This window comes from Triturus cristatus, chromosome 7 (assembly GCF_964204655.1).
Source record: "Triturus cristatus chromosome 7, aTriCri1.1, whole genome shotgun sequence".
NCBI classification, from domain to species: domain Eukaryota; kingdom Metazoa; phylum Chordata; class Amphibia; order Caudata; family Salamandridae; genus Triturus; species Triturus cristatus.
In genome coordinates, this window is record NC_140590.1 from 1,356,223,415 (window position 1) to 1,356,243,580 (window position 20,166).

General features: G+C 47.7%; 1 protein-coding gene across 19 annotated transcripts in view; it reads left to right on the top strand.

Moving 5' to 3' along the window:
- LOC146812053 (copine-1-like) overlaps positions 1-20,166 on the top strand; it is a 633,944-nt gene that overhangs the window by 528,732 nt on the left and 85,046 nt on the right. The gene's annotated exons all lie outside the window — the stretch shown is intronic.

The following is a 20,166-nucleotide window of genomic DNA, read 5'->3' on the forward strand; positions in this document are numbered from 1 at the left end:
AATCTGATTTCTTTTTCTAATGGAGGAGTTTGGATTTTGTAGCCGTATTGCTGCATGTACATGCTGCTTGCACGTGACTGAGGATTGGCCACCTTCCAGGTTATCATGAGACCATCACACCCTCACTATTCTAACTGGGAATGTCTAGCCTCCCACTCTGCCATCTTGCACTGGCACAGATAGTGAGATATGCACCTGTACTCAAAGTAGGTGCCCATTGATCTCGTTACGTCCTATAAGCCAACCTCAGCAAGGAATCTAGGCCATTGTCATTACTTGCTCTACAAATGTGTTGTTCTCCTTCATTGACCGTACATACCCTCCCTATGCCGCCTCTTCATTCCGATGACCTATGATCCCTTGCGATTTCAAATTGCCCTCTCCCTCATTACACACTTTTAAGGTCTGTACCCTTCTAATACTTCTCCTTCCTGAGTTACCCACTCCACCATTTGTAGCCTTTCTTCCTTCTGCTTTTCTCAGCATTCCCTGTCTCGGCATACTGCCCACCTCACCTGCCCTCATCTTAACCTGCTTTTTCTTCCAACTACTATGTTCTTACCATTTTTGCTTCCCCATCCAACCTATCGCCTCAACTTAATCATGTCACTCCAACTTTATCATATTACCTCTATCCTCTTATCTCTGTTCTCCCTCATCGAAAATACCATGCCTCTCTTCTCCCTCTTGGCTCTCTTCACCCTTGTCTGCGGGATCCCACCTAGGACGTTTAACTCGCCCAAACCCCCATTAACTTTCATACCACAAGCCTGCTTTCCAGTTTGCTCTTCTCAAATCAAAAGTTTAATTTTGGGCATTGAAGCACACCATAATAACAATACAATCCTAAAATACCATGATAGACAAAAATCCAGGGATATTTTGTTGTGTAAGTCAAATGTGGAAATTGTCAGAGGGTGTTCATTTCGTAGGCGCCTTTCCCTTTCCAAATCAACCCCTATAGTGATAAATATCCTTTCTTCTTGTTAGTTTGTTTGCTGTGAATTCTGGTGGGGTGTTTTTAGTGTTTTCCAGGGTTTTAAAAATTGTGAAAATCTGTGGTTATCGGGGCTTAATCTGTGTTTTTTGCTCCATATAAAATCACAGGGATAGTTTTTCCAGTGCATTTAAAGACATTTATGTTTATTTCCTTCTTCCTTCATATTGTCAAATATTCCTCCCTTCTTTCTTGCGCCTAACTCCTTTCATTAGGTCCTTTCTTTAAATGTATTCTTCCAAGTTACTTCATTATTTCACCTCCCTCTTGTATGATTTCTCAATAATCAAACCACCTCTTTACAGCAGCCAAGTCCACACCATGACATGCAAGTACATTGGTAGAGATATGTTTGCACCGCATTATGATTTGATTGTATTAGATAAAACGTTATTGGTAGGCATTTAACACACCTTCCTGCTCTTATAATTAGATGATTATCAAAGATCAGCTGAATAATGATTTTCAACATAGAACATGTGCAACAATATATATTTATTGTGGAGTGCTTGGTGCTCTGTTATTGCAGGCCTACATTACACTGCCTGGTTCTTTGTCTCCAGATAACAAGAAAGAACTGGGCTAATAAATGTTTTTTACTGTCTGCTCTGGGCCTATTCCTGCTCCACCCGGTCAAAAGGGAGAGGACTGCTAAGAAATTCATATTCATACTGCACCCATAGGGACTTCGGTGACAGCAAAGTGCTCTACTGTATGAAGAAGCAAGTGAAGTAGTAAAGAAACCTGCAGGATACATTGGATAATTTGTCTACACAGTTCACACCGTGAATGAAGTTTAGCTATGAGAATTTGTGTTTATTTAGACCCAGCACAAGGACATCTTAATATTAATTTTTATGAATCATGCGGATATTTGTTTATTTGAAGGCATTGTGGAACTGTGTTCATGCTGGGAATGTGTGCGAATTGCACAAGGCGCTTTACCTTTGTGTTCTTTGCAGCATGCAACGTTCTAGGGCATTTTCCATTGTGCAGTAAAGAAAAAGCACTGCTCAATATGTTTCTTTCAAATGTAATCCCAGTGGTTTGTACAAATGAGGTTGCTAAGTGTCAAGCCTTGTTTCAGCAAGCTTCATTTTGACTTGGGTTAAGTAGGAATAAGAGCTGAACTTATTGATCCTGGAGCTGTTTAATGAATGTCTTTCGTGTGCAGGCTCTGAAGGGGCCTATGAATCTGCTTTTTTTGAAATTGTGCTGTCCGCTGCAAATCCTAGGAAAAACAGAGCAGTGATAAAATCTTCGTGTTTCTGAGCTGTATTGCCCCAAGCTCATATACTAACTCTTACGTTTTCTGAGTACTTTTAGTTGATGTGCTAGAAGCAATATAATTTCAGCAATACCTGTGCATAAATCCCTTCAAGCCTGTGTATGGGCATTGAAGATATTCGTGATATGGCCGCTGATTATTCTCTGAGGGTTTGTGGCTCATATAGGCATGCTTTTCAGACCGACATGAAGTAAACCAGGGAACAGGAGTGGTGAGTGCATTGTTTTATGGGAATTTATTGATTCAGGAGGTATCCACATGTACAATGATCTTAATTACCACAATATTGATACCAGAGATTTGAGAAAGCAAAGCTTCACAAAGGTCTCAGTGAAGGAGGATGACATCAAGCACCTGCCGCTTGCCCTGGGATGAGATGCTGCTCAAATTTAGCTGCAAATCTTGTGGGCTAATACACGGCAACATGGTGTGATCTGAAGACACAGCTTCAGCTAGGCTTCTAAAACAGGAGTAAAGTAGTTTCTAGGGATCCAGGAACCTTGCGGATAATCAGAAGGGTATAAATAGTAGCTGACCATGGCCTGAATAGGTCACAGAGGGAGCAACAAAAGAGCTTAGAAGTAGGAGTGAAGTTAAAGAAAAATTGCAATACGGAGTGCTACCAAAATAATCACTGGGGCATTATACTAATATCCATATTAAGAACAAAAAACAGTTCAATCATAAAGTCCATCCAGATGGGTCAAGATTCTTCCTTTCGTCCATAAACAGACGAGAAGACGTAGAGGTGAGTCCTCAAAAAACTTTTACTCTTCACAAACTAGAAACATCCAGCCCAACCAACTCGTTTCGCCTTTCAACAAGAGCTGCATCAAGGCTTTGAAGCAAATGCATACACATTTCTTTTTTAAGCAGATAAAATATATGCTATTGTGCAATCGCATTTTGAACTTCCACTATTTGTCTATACATGTCCTATTACAATCATTTTGAGATTTGGAACCCATCTAGAAAAAACCCTCACCCATTGTAAATGAATAATCTCACAAAAATCCACCAGGCTGAGGCCAAATGGATTAGTAGGTTGAGATCCTTGAAAAAATGACTTAACATTGAAAATGAGTTCCATTACTTTCCATGAAGTTGGAATGGATTGACCATGGTAATTTGATACTAAAGAATGACTTTGGATAATGTTCGAGCCATTGTATAAGTATTTTGGTAGCACTCCCTATTGCAATTCTTTTTACAGTACAAGGCCTGTGAGCAGTTGGGTCTTTTTGGGGTGCAGTGCTGAATAGAAAAATGTGAGTATTAACCCCGTGTCTGGTCATAGACAGCTTACAGCATGGTTTGTGTGTCTTGTAATAAGGCTGAAGTTATACTATTTACACCATAGGGTGCCATAATGGTAAGTTTAGCAAAATTGGTTATTTTCCAGTTTCTGCTGAAAGGAAATATTCCCTCCTGGTGTTTAATATCTATGGTTAAAAATGTTTAAACTGTGTAACCAGTCAAAGGCAATGTTATGACAAAGCGGTCCTACTATGTAGTTTGGACTTCTTTGATGTTTTGTCATAAAGGCAGGGTGTCCTTGGAAGCGCCACCACTGATTTTTTTTTATTTTAATAAATTGACATAATGGCTAATATTACACTGGTCAATAGTTGGCATTTAAGCGCACTCTTAATAAGTCTGATAATGCACTTGGCCTGCTTCGGTTTTCAAAGGCGAATGGTCCTGACTGAGCTTTTTTCTTTATTTGAAAATCATAACAATTAGTCACAATGAGCCGGCAATTAATCACAATTACAGGGAGTAATACAGCACAGGTACAGTGGTATTCAAAAGTTCTAGTAATTTATATAATATGTGTAAGCAGCACAGAGGTACAGAAGCGAGTTTATAATCATTCTGCTAAGAGTTCAGTGTCTCCATCAACCACTATATTTTGCTGATTACTGGATGCAGAAAGGCACCCCAAATCTCGAGACCAATTCTGGGCTGGATTTTTCCTAAAATTGTTGGTCAGGGTTAATTCATGATGGTCACAATCAAGTCTACCGACCACTTCCATATCTATTATATGCGACCATAACTTCACGTCTACAAGAAAATAATCAATATGACTCTCATACCTAGGTCTAATATAGGTCATTTTAGCTGAACGATCAGAGGGTGTCCTACCGTTTGCAGCTCTTAGATCAAAATTAAGGGTCAATATCTGACCAGCTTTTGAAGTAAATACAACTGGGGAATACCCCACCAACTATCACAATCTGCCATCCGTTCCAAAGGGTTGCTAATCTGGGACTCAAATGTATTAAAATCTCCTGCCACCAGAAGAAAAGCTCTCTTCATGTGCTCTATAATTGCCGCCTCAAGGATATTGAGAACCACCTACTCAACTGGTCTATGGTTCACTCTATTATAAACATTAAAAATGTTTAAAACCATACCAGACGATAATGTAAGTGCCGCTGCATCACATCTAGTGAGTCAATATGAATATTCTTAATTTGATAATGTAGAGAAGTGTTAATCCAAATCCCTAACCCATCTCAGGGTCTACCCCTTCCACACCAGGGTTGTATTTACATATCTGATAGACATCTAGCCGCAGATTCCTTAACTTAGAATTATCCTCAGGCGTCAGACTGGATCTGGCTTTTTTTTTTTGCAGCAGCACCTCTGGGCCCCGAGGGACAGAGACCACATGACCCCGCCCTGACGTCCTCCACGGACGTGACGTCAGCGAGGTTATATAAGTCCCTCCCTGTGCGCTGACGTCAGTTTCCTTCTTTTCCGCGTGCAACCCGGATCCGGAGTAAGCGGTTCCTCTAGCCTGTTTTCAGGCCCCTTTTGACGCTTTGCGTCTGGAACAGTGTGCGATGCCTTCGGTCTTTAAAACGTGTGCCTCGTGTTTGCGGTAAAGGTCCACGACGGACCCACACCTTATCTGCATGTGGTGTCTGGATGAACACCACGACTCGACGGATTGCGATGCCTGCCAACAACTTAAGCCGAAGTCCTTTGCCCCTGGCGCCGACTCAGCCCATTGCCTCTAGTGATGATGGAGGTATGGCGTCGTCCGGCCCGGCTGGGTCCCCCTCTTCGGCCCGTAACACCCCTACAGCGCCGCATAGTCCAGTGGGGCTCCCTGTGGCGACGCATGTGGTTGCTGGTACTCGCAGCTTGTCTCCGAGTCCGACTCGGCCCCCCAGACAGGCGGCTGTCTCTTCGAAGGCCGAGCCGGCGTCGGTCCGGGGCCGTAGACTTGCTTCCCCGGCTCCGGCTCCGTTTCCTACTTCACAGTCGGAGCCTGTTGTGGTTGAAGCTGAGTCAGCGCCGGTCTGGCGCCGTAGACTTGCCGCTCCGGCTCCGTTCATTACTTCGGAACTGGAGCCTGTTTTTATGAGGCTGATTCGGTGCCAGACGAGGCCGAGTCCGCTCCGACCGAGGACGCCCTGATGCCGCCTCGACGCCAGCTCATCAAATCCTCTCCGGAGGCTTCCGGGGGAGGTTCGGCGTCACCCCGACATCCGGATCCGTCCTTGCCTCTTCCTCCCTTGCAATGTTTGGCTCCGGCGGATTCTCCGCCTCCTCACGAGCCCCTTCAGGACCCTCATTCATCCATGGGGTTTCGACCCTTTGGATATGGTCTTATCCTCTGTTCACCGGACAATCCCCTTGGAGTGGGCGACTCAGCTTACAGCCGTCAACCACGGATGAGTTACTGTCCCCGCCTCGGAGGGCTACTGAGGCTGGTGTGGCGTTTGAGGGTTTTTTCCATGGCGGCCCGCATTCTGCGTATGCAGCCCCCTTCAGTTCCCCTGCCTATCGACCCCCCCCTGTTGGATGTTCACCACCACGGTTCAGGGAATATAGAGCCGCTTCTGCCTTTCAAAGCCTCCCTTTATGATGCCCTTCTGGGGACCTGTGCTCGGCCGGCGTAGGGTTAACGGTGGCTCGTTCCATCATGCACCGCCTCTGCCCTGCCCCGAACGATCCGGTCTGCCAGTTTGTTTATCCAGATGTTCAGGGGCTTGTTTTGCAAGCTGCCTTTCCTTCATTGCCTCCGCCCTTCGGGTCGTCTTGTGGTTCCTTTGGCTCCCATTGTCTTTTGCTCTTCTGAGCTGCTTGGTCTGCTGATTGGCTGCTCCGCCACAGCTTTCCTTATAGTCGGTCACCCTGTTGCCGGCTCATTGCTCTCTAGGGCACTTTTTGTTGTTCTGTCGCAGACCCACCTCCCCCTTGGGGTATGGCTGTGGTATCTATTCGAAGTTAATTAGTCTGCGGCTAGAGGTCTTTATCAGATGTACGCGTTACTTACCTTCGGTAGCGATGTATCTGGTAGAGACGTTTAGCTGCAGATTCCTTAACGCCCACCCATCCTCCCCGTTCTGCGAGGAACTTTCCAGGTGGAGTTCTCTACCTTGCCCCTTTTCAGTTGTCGCTGGTCTCCATCCAGGGTGCTCAAGTTGGTGCGAGCCTCTCAGACTTTTCCTTCTGCAGCTGCCTCCCTCTGGGTGGCTTCTCTTCCGGTGGAGCGGTGCTTTTCGCTATGCCTTCACAGGGGATTTATTTTTTCCTTTTCTCTGTATTCCTCCACTCTGGTCCTTCCAGTGTGGGGTCTTCTCCTATTCTTTCCCTCCCTCCCGCCTCCTCCTTCGGTTTAGGGTTTCTTGTCTCCTCTGCAGTCGCCTTCCTTGGGATCTGTTGGGCTGTGCCTCGGCCCTTCGATCTCTACAGGGGAAAGCACCATTCCTTGTAATGTCATCTCGCAGTGGATTGTTCTTCCTGTGCTCCAACCTTGTTGGCCAGCACAGTTCTGCGTTGTAATGGCAGTCTTTCTGTTGTCTGTCGGGATATTCTTCCCTTGTTACTTAGCCTCTGTTTCTCAGAGCGATGCTCTGCCTTTACTTCTTGGTCTATTGATATACAGTGTCTGACACTGTCCTTTATGATGATGTTATGCATCATCCGATCTCTCTGTTTTGCGGATTTTTCCATCTTCGCACATTGTTCCCATACTTTCACAGTTTTGTTGGTGGCTCCACATTGTGCCGCGAAAAAGTTTCTCTGTAGAAAACTGACGTCAGCACGCCGGGAGGGACTGATATGCCCTCGCTGACGTCAGGTCTGTGGACGACGTCAGGGCGGGGTCATGTGGCGCTGTCCCCCGGCGCACAGAGGTGCCGCTGCAAAAGAAATTCCGGATCCAGTCTGACGCCTGGGGATAATTATAAGTTAAGGAATCTGCAGCTAGACAATGTCTCTACCAGATATATCGTTACCGAAGTTAAGTAACTCGTACTTAGAGACGTGAACCTGAATCTATGGATAGGGGACAGAGCCCAGGTCTCTTGATAAAGACAAACACCATGGGAGTCGATAAAGTTACCCCATTCTAGATCAGGGAGTGGATTTGAAGTTCCTGCGACATTCCATGACAAAAACTTCAGTGGAAGAACATTAACCTGAATAGAAGAGCAATCACTAACCACTGACTCAACAGCCAGAAAGGAGAAGACTGAAGCAATCTGCTTGTGATAGGTAAACAAATATATATCGGAGCCAGAGCATGTAGCATCTACACTTACTGGCTTTCTCCCAACTGTAGGGGACCTGCTCACTAGTTGAGAATGGCAGGGGCTTTGTTGAGGCATAGAAGAGCAGGGGGGATACCTTATCGATTCCATTACTAGCAGCCGGGTGCGAAACCAGTCAAGGAATTGACCCATTAGTCTAACCAGGGACACAACACCTGTGGTGGTACTAGCACCAGTTTCCTGATTCCGATATGTTATTTCAATTTGGATTTTTGCCTGGGATATAGTTCTAACCTTCATGGTCATTAGACCATCCGCTGTTTACCTATGGGAGAAAAGGACCTTACATCTGTCAAATTCCTCATTTGGACTTGACAGTCTTTGGGCACCCACGGCAATCTTGGGGCATCCACAATATCACTTCCTATGATGGAATGACACTGGCAAACAGCCCTAAACCAGTGAATAACTTTGTGTTCGAGGCATATGAGCTGCAGATTACACACTTGTGCATAGATCGCCATCTGGTGTTGGGCCCGGATGTTTGCAGTTTGTTTTTCCTCTTGGAAAGTCTTTGGAAGTCACTAGGTAGGTGACCCCTCCCTTGGATCGTATTGCGCATGGGCTTCGGCTCCATCCTCAGATTGTTTTTTTCCGCCATCGGGCTCGGGTGTAATCTTCGCGCTCCGGTTCCGAACAGCTTCCAGTTCGACGATCGACGCGCAATCCTCACCCCTATTCGCGGTATTGTTTCGATAGCGATCTCTTCGGTTCCAGTCGTCGACGGCGGCCTTCGGGCCTACCCAAGCCCCGGTCCTGGCTAATGGAAAGGACTCCATTTAAAAAGTGCCCTCGATGTGGGTCCAAATTCCCCCACTCCGATCTCCACGAGGTATGCAATCTCTGCCTATCCCCTGAACACGAGGCTCGAGACTGTCCGGCGTGTAAATCCTTCCGGTCCAAGAACACTATTCGGGACCGAAGAGCCAGAAGAACCATGGCACACTACTCGACGGCGATCCCGGACGACATCTTCGGGGAAGGCGTCGACGCTCCAGAACAACACACCTACGAGGGACTCGTCAGCGCCTCCGAAGCAGACGATTCAGATGTGGAGGACATCACTCCGGCACAGAGGGTCGTGAGTACTAATCTACCCCCACCCACACCCTCACCAGCACCACAAAAGGCTTTGTCACGCCTTCGGGCCTAAGCAAGACCAAAGACACTGCTTCCCACACCGCACCTTCGGGACCGGGAAAGAAGCCAATTAAGCCAGCCCACCGTCGGAGCTGATAAACACTCTTCGGCACCGAAAAAAAACCGGCCTCCATCTCGACACCGAGCCCCACACCGAAACAAAAGCACACAAGGCCACCGACACTTCGAAGCCGAAATCCATCTCGGTGCCAACTTAACCATCGGAGCTTTCCAGACATGGTTCCAAACAACGAACCAACACCGATCAACCTAAGAAACCAATGGCCCGACGCCTTTGGCGCCGACGGACCAACCAACCTCTCCAGAACTATTCGCACCGGATCTCTTACAAAAAATACTAAGTAAGGATCCCAAAACTGGACATTTGATGCTCTCTATCAAAAAGAGACAGTTAGAGAAACCTGCTCCGCCTCCATCTCCAAAAAGGAAGGACTCTGCTACCTCCCCTTTCAGACTACCTTCCCCACCTCCTCCACCTTCCCCTCCCCCTCCTCCACCTCCTCCACCTTCTCCGCCCCCACCTCATCATTCCCCGACCCCATCCCCGGATGATGATGATCAAGGGGATCCATATGATGACATAGGGGATGTGCCCCAATATATACCTACAGGGGACCCCACTCCCACAGGATCCCCAGACCCATGGGACGATTATAATATCCCTGATATCCCTAACGTCCTACAAGACCATCTTTACCCTTCCAGACCTTCTCCACCAGAAGACTCCTTGGGTTCAACCATTCACTGCAAAGGGCGGCGCACTACCACGGGGTAGATTTACATACCGACCCAGTGGAGGAGGATTTCCTCCTAGATACATTTGACACCACACATAGGACCACCTCCATATTGCCTATGCTTAAAGGTGTTATAAAACATGTGCCGTAGATCTTTAAGGACCCAGTCAGGGCCAGGATCATTAACCCGCGCATTGAAAAGAAATATAAAGCCGCCCCAACAGATCCCTCCTACTTCAGAGGGCCAGCGCCACTAGATTCCCTGGTAGTATCCACAGCACGGAAAAGAGACAACTCCCAGGCGTCAGGCGACGCACCACCACCTGACAAAGAGTCTAAACTCTTGGACGCATCAGGCAAGCGTACTGCATCTCAAGCAGCCAATATGTGGCGTATCGCCAATACACAAGCCCTACTAGCGAGGTATGACAGGGCCCTTATGAGGAATTAGAAGCCATAATGCACCATCTCCCTGATAAATACAAAGCTAGGGCCAATGAGCTAATTCAGGAGGGCAAAACAATTACTAATACCTCCATACGTTGTGCCTTAGATGCAGCAGACACAGCCTCTAGGGCCATCAATACTAGTGTCCTCCTCCGTCGCCATGCCTGGCTAAGGATATCCGGTTTTAAACCGGAGGTACAAGCCTCCATCCTCAACCATCCCTTTGACCAGGAATATTTGTTTGGCCCAAAAGTGGATGACGCCCTAAAGAAAATGAAAAAGGACAATGACACGGCAAAATCCATGGGAGCCTTTCAATCTCACCCTCCCAGACGCTCCTTTCGCCGCTCTTCCTTTCGGAGCACATCCAGAGGCTACTCCTCAGACACCGCTTCCACTTCATACAAATCCCCTACTCAGACCACCTTTACAAGGGGTTACCAAAGAGGCGGCTACAGGGGCAACAATAACAAAGGCAAAACAAACATCGCCTGCTCTGCCACCGCGCCTACCCAATGACTTCCCTCCACTTCCCCCAGACCATCCCACTCCGGTCGGGGGCAGACTCCAACATTTCCTTCCGGTCTGGACTACCATCACCTCCGACAAATGGGTAACACAAATAATTTGGTCAGGCTACTGCCTAGAACTAATATCTACCCCCCCCAAACATTCCACCCAGACAACGCCCAATGTCACCAGAACATCTACTGCTACTCAAGCAGGAGGTAATCTCCCTCCTAGGCAAAAGAACACGTTCCTACCAACCAACAAAATATGGGGGTCTACTCCCTATATTTTCTCATACCAAAAAGGGACGAGACTCTACGGCCCATCCTAGACCTTCGGCCCCTAAACAAATACATACACTCAGACCATTTTCATATGGTGACGCTTCATCAGGTACTTCCGCTGCTTTCCCAAAACGATTTCCTCACAACTTTGGACCTAATAGACGCTTATTTCCACATTCCAGTGCACAACGCTCACAGGAAGTACCTCAGATTTGTAGTAGACGGCCAACACTACCAATTCAAAGTGCTCCCGTTCGGAGTCACAACCGCACCACGAGTATTCACCAAGTGCCTAGCAGTGGTGGCAGCACATCTGCGAAGCTAACACATTCATGTCTTCCCATACCTAGACGACTGTTTGATAAGCCAGTTCATACAATCAGTGTGTACAACACACACACACCACGATCCATCTACTTCACCAGCTAGGCTTCACGGTAAACCACAAAGTCCCATCTCCAACCATCTCACATAAAACAATATCTAGGTGCCACTATAGACACCTCAAAAGCGCTCGCCTACCCCAATCCTGCCAGGATTGCAAGCATTCAGGCTCTACGCGCAAAATTCATAGCACAACCCTTCCAGCTCGGGTGTTCATGCAACTAATAAGGATGATGGCCTCTTGCATCTTCATAGTACCTCACGCAAGACTCCAGATGCGTCCTCTCCAAGAGTGCTTAGCGCACCAATGGAACCAGGCCCAGGGTCAATTAACAGATCTGGTCTTGGTAGACGGTCGTACCCATCGCTCTCTGCAGTGGTGGAGCACCACTAACCTTTCCAAAGGGCGACCGTTCCTGGACCCGGTTCCCCAGATAGTACTAACAGCCCATCGCTCTCCGGCTGGGGAGCTCATCTATTACATCTCACCATGCAAGGCAAATGGACACCTCAACAGAAGCTACTCCATATCAACCATCTGAAATTACTAGCAATCTTCCTAGCCCTAAAATCTTTTCAAACACAGATTTCAGGCAAGGCAGTCCTAATCCGCACAGACAACATGACAGCCATGTATTCTGTTCAAAAACAAGGCGGCGCACACTCGCCACAGCTCTCAATTAGCACAGAGCATATGGAGATGGGCCATACCCCAGAAAATCTTTCTCCTAGCCCAACATGTCCCAGGAGTTAAACACTATGGCAGATCTACTCAGCAGACAAACACAACAACTCCACGAGTGGGAACTTCCCCCGCAAGTTCTTCACCCGTACTTTCAAATGTGGGGGCATCCACAGATAAACCTCTTCGCCACCCACGAAAACACAAAATGCCCAAGCTTCGCCGCCAGATACCCACACCCATTGTCCAAAGGCAATGCGATATGGATGAACTGGTCAGGCAGATTTGCGTACGCTTTTCCGCCTCTCCCACTCATTCCACTAGTGGTGCGCAAACTACAACAGCACTCCCTCATACTAATATTAGTAGCGCCAACTTGGGCCAGACAACCGTGGTACACCACACTGCTGGAACTATCGGTAGTACCGCATCAAAAATTACACATCTCTCCATACCTCTTAACCCAGAACCATGGAAAGATCAGACACCCGGACCCAGCTCAGCTCAACCTTGCGATCTGGCTCCTGAAATCCTAGAATTCGGGTACCTAAATCTTCCCCCTGACTGTATGAACGTCATCAAAGAAGCTAGGCGCCCTACCACTAGAGCGTGCTACGCCGCCAAGTGGAAACGTTTTGTTGTCTATTGTCATAACAGCATTGATCCCCTAGATGTGTCCATTCAACACATCATAGGTTACTTACTCCACCTACAAAGGTGCAATCTAGCCTATACGTCCATTCGACTACACCTCGCAGCCATAGCAGCTTACCTACAAAACAGGCAACATCTCTCACTCTTTAGAATACCTGCCATTAAAGCCTTCATGGAAGGCCTTAAAAGAATAATTCCCCCCAGAGTGCCACCCTCACCTGTGTGGAACCTAAATATCGTTCTCACCAGACTAATGGGACCTCCTTTTGGACCACTACACAGATGTGAATTCAATTCTTAACATGGAAAACCGCTTTTCTTGTAGCCATCACTTCCCTCAGAAGGGGCAGTGAGATACAAACACTTACTATTCAAGAACCTTTTCTACAAATGCACCATAATAAAGTGGTTCTCCGTACCAACCCAAAATTCCTCCCCAAAGTCATTTCCTCATTTCACCTAAACCAATCTGTAGAACTACCAGTATTTTTCTCGCAACCACAGACAGTTGCAGAAAGAGCTCTTCACACACTAGATGTCAAACGAGCCTTACTCTACTACATCGAGAGAACACAACCTTTCCGTAAAACCAAACAACTGTTTGTCTCTTTCTCTCCACCACACAAAGGCAACCCCATCTCCAAATCAGGGATAGCTAGGTGGATTGTCAAATGCATTCAAATTTGCTACCACAAAGCAAAACGAACGCTATCCGTTCCCCCTAAAGCCCATTCTACACTTAAAATAGGGGCTTCAATGGCTTTTTTAGGAAACATCCCATTAGATGATATCTGCAAAGCAGCTACATGGTCAACACCGCACACTTTCACTAAACACTATTGTGTAGATGTGCAAACTAAGCAACAAGCTAGTGTGGGCCAGGCCGTACTCAAAACATTATCTCAAACCACTGCAACAGATACCGGTGGTCGCCGCTAAGGATGGGTACTGCTATATAATCTATGCACAAGTGCGTAATCTGCAGCTCATATGCCTCGAACGGAATATGCTACTTACCAGTATGCATCTGTTCTTGGCATGTAGAGCTGCAGATCTACACACGCCCACCCGCCTCCCCGGCTACCTGTATCTGTTCCAGTTAATCTTATTTAGATAACACACACATGGGCCTCTTCACTGTTATTACTACGCTCCATCTTTGCCTACTGGCGAAAAACAATCTGAGGATGGAGCCGAAGCCCATGCGCAATACGATCCAAGGGAGGAGTCGCCTACCTCGTGACTTCCAAAGACTTTCCAAGAGGAAAAACAAACTGCAAACATCCGGGCCCAATACCAGATGGCGATCTATGCACAAGTGTGTAGATCTGCAGCTCTACATGCCAAGAACAGATGCATACTGGTAAGCAGGCGCGCTACACCCATTGGGCTCACCGGGCTTCAGCCCCCCCCCCCCCCGTCATGTTTGTCAGCCCGGCTGAGACAGCCTCGCGGGCTGGCGTCCGTCTAATTGCAGCCGGACCCGAGTACTTCATAGGTCTTTAAGAGACCATTTACTCGTTAATGAGGCCTTTGTTGCGTTTTCACCCCTTCTTACAGCCACTCTGCCTATGTCTGGAAGACTTAGCCCCCCACCCGAAATCTTTTTCAGCCCCCCACCCCCCGAAATTTAGCTCTAGTTGCGAGCCTGCTGGTAAGTATCATATTCCTTATGAGTGACTCCTTATGTTCCTTACCTCCATCAAGCAACATGGGATTGTTTTAAGAAGAATTTGTGCCTGTGCATTCCCCTGTTGGATTGATACATAGAAATCATTTCTCACCACTCCCCCACCGGCCAATTCCAATTTCCCTCTTATACACATCATTCCCCCTGACATCATGGCAAGCATTCCTATGATGAGAACTATACTTTGGCTTTGAGGGTACAAATTGTTGATAAATTGAGGCGGGGTTTCCCTATGCAATGATTTTAAGTGCGACTTATTATGATTTATAGGTACATGTGAATCCACCCTCTCGTTTCAATTCTCCAGAAACAATGGTACTATTCCTCATCATCTTCTCCTCATGGCTCACTACCACCTTCAGGAGGGAAGCCATCTTGCCTCTTAACTCCCTTGCAACACCCTTTAACCAGCGAAGCATAAAATAACATTCAGGGGTTCAGGAGATATCACTACAGGACTCTTCGCTTACATGAACATCAGGGCAGAGAATCGAAAAATTATTCAGACATTCGATTGCTGCTTCATTAATATCTGCTACAGGAGTTTCAGACTCAAATGATAAAGGGTCAGCTTGTGTTACCTCAGACGATAAAACCTGCCTACTCTTGTGTATATTAAACGTCTTGAGAATCTGCTTGTGAGCCCCAGCTGGAGGGGAATTGCCACTAGCAGCTGTGGCCGGTTTTATCAATATGGTCCAACACACAGCTCCCAGTGGCAGATGTCAGTTTCCTTTTTGGCTTTCGAGGATAAGGGCACCCCTTTCCCTGCTTTCGCCTTTCCCATTGTAGTATTCCAGTGGGTTCGTTGTAAAAAAACAAAAAAAAAACAATCCACCATAGCACCACAGTTTTACTAAAAACGAACAAATGCTGTAGGGATTACAAAAAGGGAAAAGTGGGTACAGCAAAAGCTGGCTTCTACCGTGGTCAAAGTAACAAGGATGGCAACAGAAGATAATGGGGGCTTTAAAAAAAATAACCTGCAATATGACACAGTACCTCAGATGTAGGGCCCCTTTGTCAAGAACCAAGGGGGATGGCCCAGCCCAGTCTTGTCCAGCCGCCGACGAGAGCTGATAGGCCCACCCTTGGACCGGAAGAGGATCTTGTGCTTTATAGCACCACATTAGAGCACCACAAATCAGCTGGCAGCGATGCAGGGCCCTGGTGACTGTTGGGCAGTGAAGTCCTGCCCGAAAGAGTGCTGCTGGAACCCCCTCCACATTCAGCTCCCTGCCAGGGCCACAGCAATATTTTTTATTTTTTATTTTTATTTTTCAAAGACCTTTATTGAAAATCGTGCACATCTGGTTACAAGGTAATCAGATAGTGCTTCGGCACATGACAAGAGAAAATAGAAACATTGCATCAGTCATAAACAGTGTAGAGTCAGTAATACAATAGCTGCACATCGTGGAATAAAAGGTAAAGTGGCAGGATGCGGAGCATGAGAGGGCAGCAAGGGGCATCAAACGGGGCGGAATATAGGCGCGAGGGGCACGAGAGGACTGCTGCAAGCTAGGGTAAGAAGGAGTCCTACGGACCAGCACCGGCGGCCGCTGCTGGCGGAGTGCCGGCAGGGAGCACGGGAGAGGTCGCAGAGGGAGAGGCATTCCGTGAGAGGAGATACGAAACAAGAGGGCCCCAGATATCGCGCGGCTGACCAGTAACCGGCGTTCGTTCCCAAAATTCTGATAGAAGCGTCTGACACCGCACAGTATCTTCGAGCCAGGCACTTGCCTTGGGTGCGGACCTCCAACCCCAATGCATAGCAACTCTACGACGCGCGAGAACGAGCAGCATAGCCGTGAGTCGGCGGGAGGCATCAGGGCAGTGCCTCACCAAGCAGAGTAGGCAGGTCAGGGGATCTGGCAAGACAGGCAAGGAGGTTATCTCTGTGATAATAGTGAACACTTCGCGCCAGTATATAGAGACCAAAGGGCAGTGCCGAGCAAGATGAGAGAAGTCCGCCGCAGGAGACGAGCACCAGAGACCTCTATCACTAGGGGTGAGACCCATTCTAAAGAACTGAGCGGGGGAGCGGTACAGCCTGTGTAAATATATATTAATTGTATGAGGCGCAGGTGGTAGATGGGAGATACGCATTTGGTCTGCTTACAACAGTACAGCCAGTCCTCCTGAGAGATATCGATGCCTAAGTCCCCGCTCCAGGTCATGCGGGCGCAATCAGCAGATATTGAGGAGGCCGCTAGCGTGGTGGCATAGAGCCTAGAGACCAGTCTGCGACGAGAGGAAGAATTGTGTTGGGTCAAGGGCAGCTATCAAAAGGGGGGGCTGCGGGAATGTGGAATGCAAATCTCGACAATACGCTCTAAGTTGATAATAAAGCAGTGTGTCCATTGGGCCAGACTCGGCCTGTAGCGAAAAAAAACTGCCGTTGGAGTAGAGGTCAGATAAAGTGGCCAGACCCATTCCAGCCGCACGTTTCGCCATTCCTGCCGTGTGCAGTGAGGGGAAAGCCGGGTGGTAAGCGACAGGCATGGCGCCGGCTGAGAGCAAGCCTGAGCCTGAATATTTCCGAAGACTGTCCCAAGTCCAGCGCAGGGTCTCCACCGTGTCGATGTCTCCATGTGGTGGCTTGGCAGGGGCAAAGATCGCAGTCTTTAGGGACAAGGGGGCCGCCATGTCGGCTTCGACCGCCACGTGAAGCTGGAATGGCGTCGGATGCAACCAGAAGTGAAGGAAGCTGGCCTGGGCACTGAGGGCGCATAATTTAAAATCCGGGACACCCATCCTGCCGCACCCGAGGGGAAGCGTGAAGATATCATACGCGATTCTGGGCTGATGCCCTGCCCAGACAAGGGAGATGAGGGAACGGAGAGTGCGGAAGAAGTGAGCTGTGAGAGGAACAGGCACATTCAGAAACAAATCTAAAAATTTTGGGAGCACTACCATCTTAGTGATGGCGATACGCCCCGCCAAGGATAGAGGTAGGCGCCGCCAAAGGGGTATCTTGGTCTCCAGCCAGTCAACCACCCAACCAAAATTGGCTTTCCGAAGTTCATCCACATTCCTACTAAGCGAGACACCCAGATATCTGGTGGGCCCTGATGCCCACACGGAAGGGTAGTCCGGGGTGAAGGGGATGGTGGCATCCGTCAAAGGAAAAAGAATAGACTTGCTCCAATTAACCTGGATGCCGGATAGACCCCTGAATCTCACCACCTCCTGGACGATGGGGCCGAGGTATTCTTGAGGATGGCGGACATGAAGTATGACATCGTCCGCATACATGGAGACAACCAGTGCACGGGCTGCAAAGTCCAGGCCCCTCTGAGTGTGATGCTGCCTGAGCCTGGCTGCAAGGGGCTCCATGGCCACAGCGAAAAGCATAGGCGAGAGTGGGCACCCCTGCCTAGTACCCCTTGCTACATGAATGGCTTCTGATATCTGACCGTTGATCTGGAGGCGAGCCACCAGGAGGGCGTAAAGGAGATGGGCTTTGCGCAGAAAAACCGGGCTAAAGCCAAGACGTGGGAGGAGATAAAAAAGGAAGGGCCATTCAAGCATATCAAAGGCCTTGGTGGCGTCAAAAAGAGCCGCTACGTCCGGTAGAGCGGAGTTGATCTGATGCAGTACAGCAAATATCGTGCGGAGGTTATGCGATGTTGCGCTCCCGGGAATGAAACCGGACTGATCTGGGCGAGCAATCATGGGCATGAGGGGCAAGAGGCGGGAGGCCAAAAGCTTGGCGAAGATATTATTGTCTGTGTTAATGAGTGAAAAGGGGCGATATGAGTCCAGAAGTTCAGGGGATTTGTTTGATTTTAAGAGCAGTGTCAACAGGGCCTCGCAAAATGAAGGGGGGGGAAGTGGCCTGACTCAAAGGAGTCATTATGCATAGCTGCGAGATGCAGGATAAGGATGGGCGCAAATGCTTTATAGAAAGAAGCGGGCAAACCGTCAGATCTGGGCGCCTTATCCCTGGGCAGACTATTGATGGCAGCTAGGATCTCTTCCTTAGAGAAGGGTTCATCGAGGTATTCACGATGGCCACTGCTCAGCCAGAGGAGCTAAAGAGTGTTGAAGTACTTGTCCAGGAGGTCGTGCGACGGTAAAGTTGAGTGTAAAAAGCGGTGACCCGTGAAATGACCTCGGTGGGAGAGGTAGTGCGTTCCGGACCCCGTCCTGTAGTGCTGTGATATAGGAGGCAGCATGAGGCCTTCGCCGTAGATTGGCTAAGGTCTTACCGGTGCGGTCACCCTCGCCGTAACGGCTCGCCCTCGATCCCTACCCAAAAAGGAGAGCTCCCTGTCGGCTTTTTTCTCGAATTCGGAGAGTTTACCTCGTAGCTGTGCAAGGGTGTCGGGGTGGGGGCTGTTGCGTTTTGGACCCTTTCCTGTCATGGTAACTAGGCTTACCCACACAAGTCAGGCACCATTTTTCTCTGGAGACTTGGGGGAATGCTGGGTGGGTGGCAGTTTGAGGCTTCCCTCAGATTCCAGAACTTTCAGTGACAGAAATGTGAAGAAAATGTGTTTTCTTTTACAAAGTTTGAGGTTTGCAAGGGATTCTGGGTAACAGAATCTGGTGAGAGCCACACAAGTCACCCCATACTGGATTCCCCTGGGTGTCTAGTTTTAAATAATTTAAAGGTTTGCTAGGATTCCCTAGGTGCCGGCTGAGCTAGGGTCCAAAATCCACAGCTAGGCACATTGCCAAAAAGGAAAAATGTGATGTCCATGTTGCGTTTTAGGCTGTTTCCTGTTGTGGGCACTATGCCTACCCACACAAGTGAGTTGCCATTTTTATTGGGAGACTTGAGGGGAATGCTGGGTTGGTGGACGTTTGTGGCTCCTCGCAGATTCCAGAACTTTTCATCACAGAAATATGAGGAAAATATTTTTTGTTTTTAAACAAAGTTTTAGGTATGCAAGGGATTCTGGAAACAGAACCTGGTGAGAGCCACACAAGTCACCCCATCCTGGATTCCCCTGGGTGTCGAGTTTGCAAAAAGCTACAGGTTTGCTAGATTTCTCTAGGTGCCGGCTGAGTTAGGGCTCAAAATTCACAGCTAGGCACATTGCAAAAAAAAGTGTCAGTTTTCACTGGAAAAATGTAATGTGTCCACGTTGCATTTTGAGCAGTTTCGTGTCACGTGCACGTCTTACCCACAAAATGAGGTACCATTTGTATCGGGAGGCTTCGGGGAACACAGAATAGTAGAACAATTGTTATTACCAATTGACTTTCTATGCATTTCTGCCTTCCAAATGTAAGACAATGGGTAAAAGTCATTTTGTAAAATGCCTTACAATTCACATGCTAGTATGGGTACCCACAAATTCAAAGAGGTGCAAATAACCACTGCTTCTTAACTCCATATTTTGTTCCCATTTTGAAAATACATAGGTTTCCTTTATACCTATTTTTCTCTTTATATTTTACCAAATAATTGATGTATACCCAGTACACAATGAAATACCATTGGAAGGTGCAGCTCAGTTATTGGCTCTTGGTACCTCAGGTTCTTGGTGAATCTACAAGTACTATATATCTGCGCAACCTGAAGGGTCCAGCGGATGTAACGGTATATTGCTTTAAAAAATCTGCCATACTTAGAAGAAGAAATGTTTTTTAAACTCAATTTCAATATTTTTTTTATTTGAACTGTATCACTAATTGGTAGGAGGTTGAAAGTACACAAAATAGGAAGAATGTGCTATGTCCCAGTAAGGTGCCAAAACTTTGTAAACATTTTTGGTTTCCTGACAAAAGTCTGCCTGTTCCTGAAA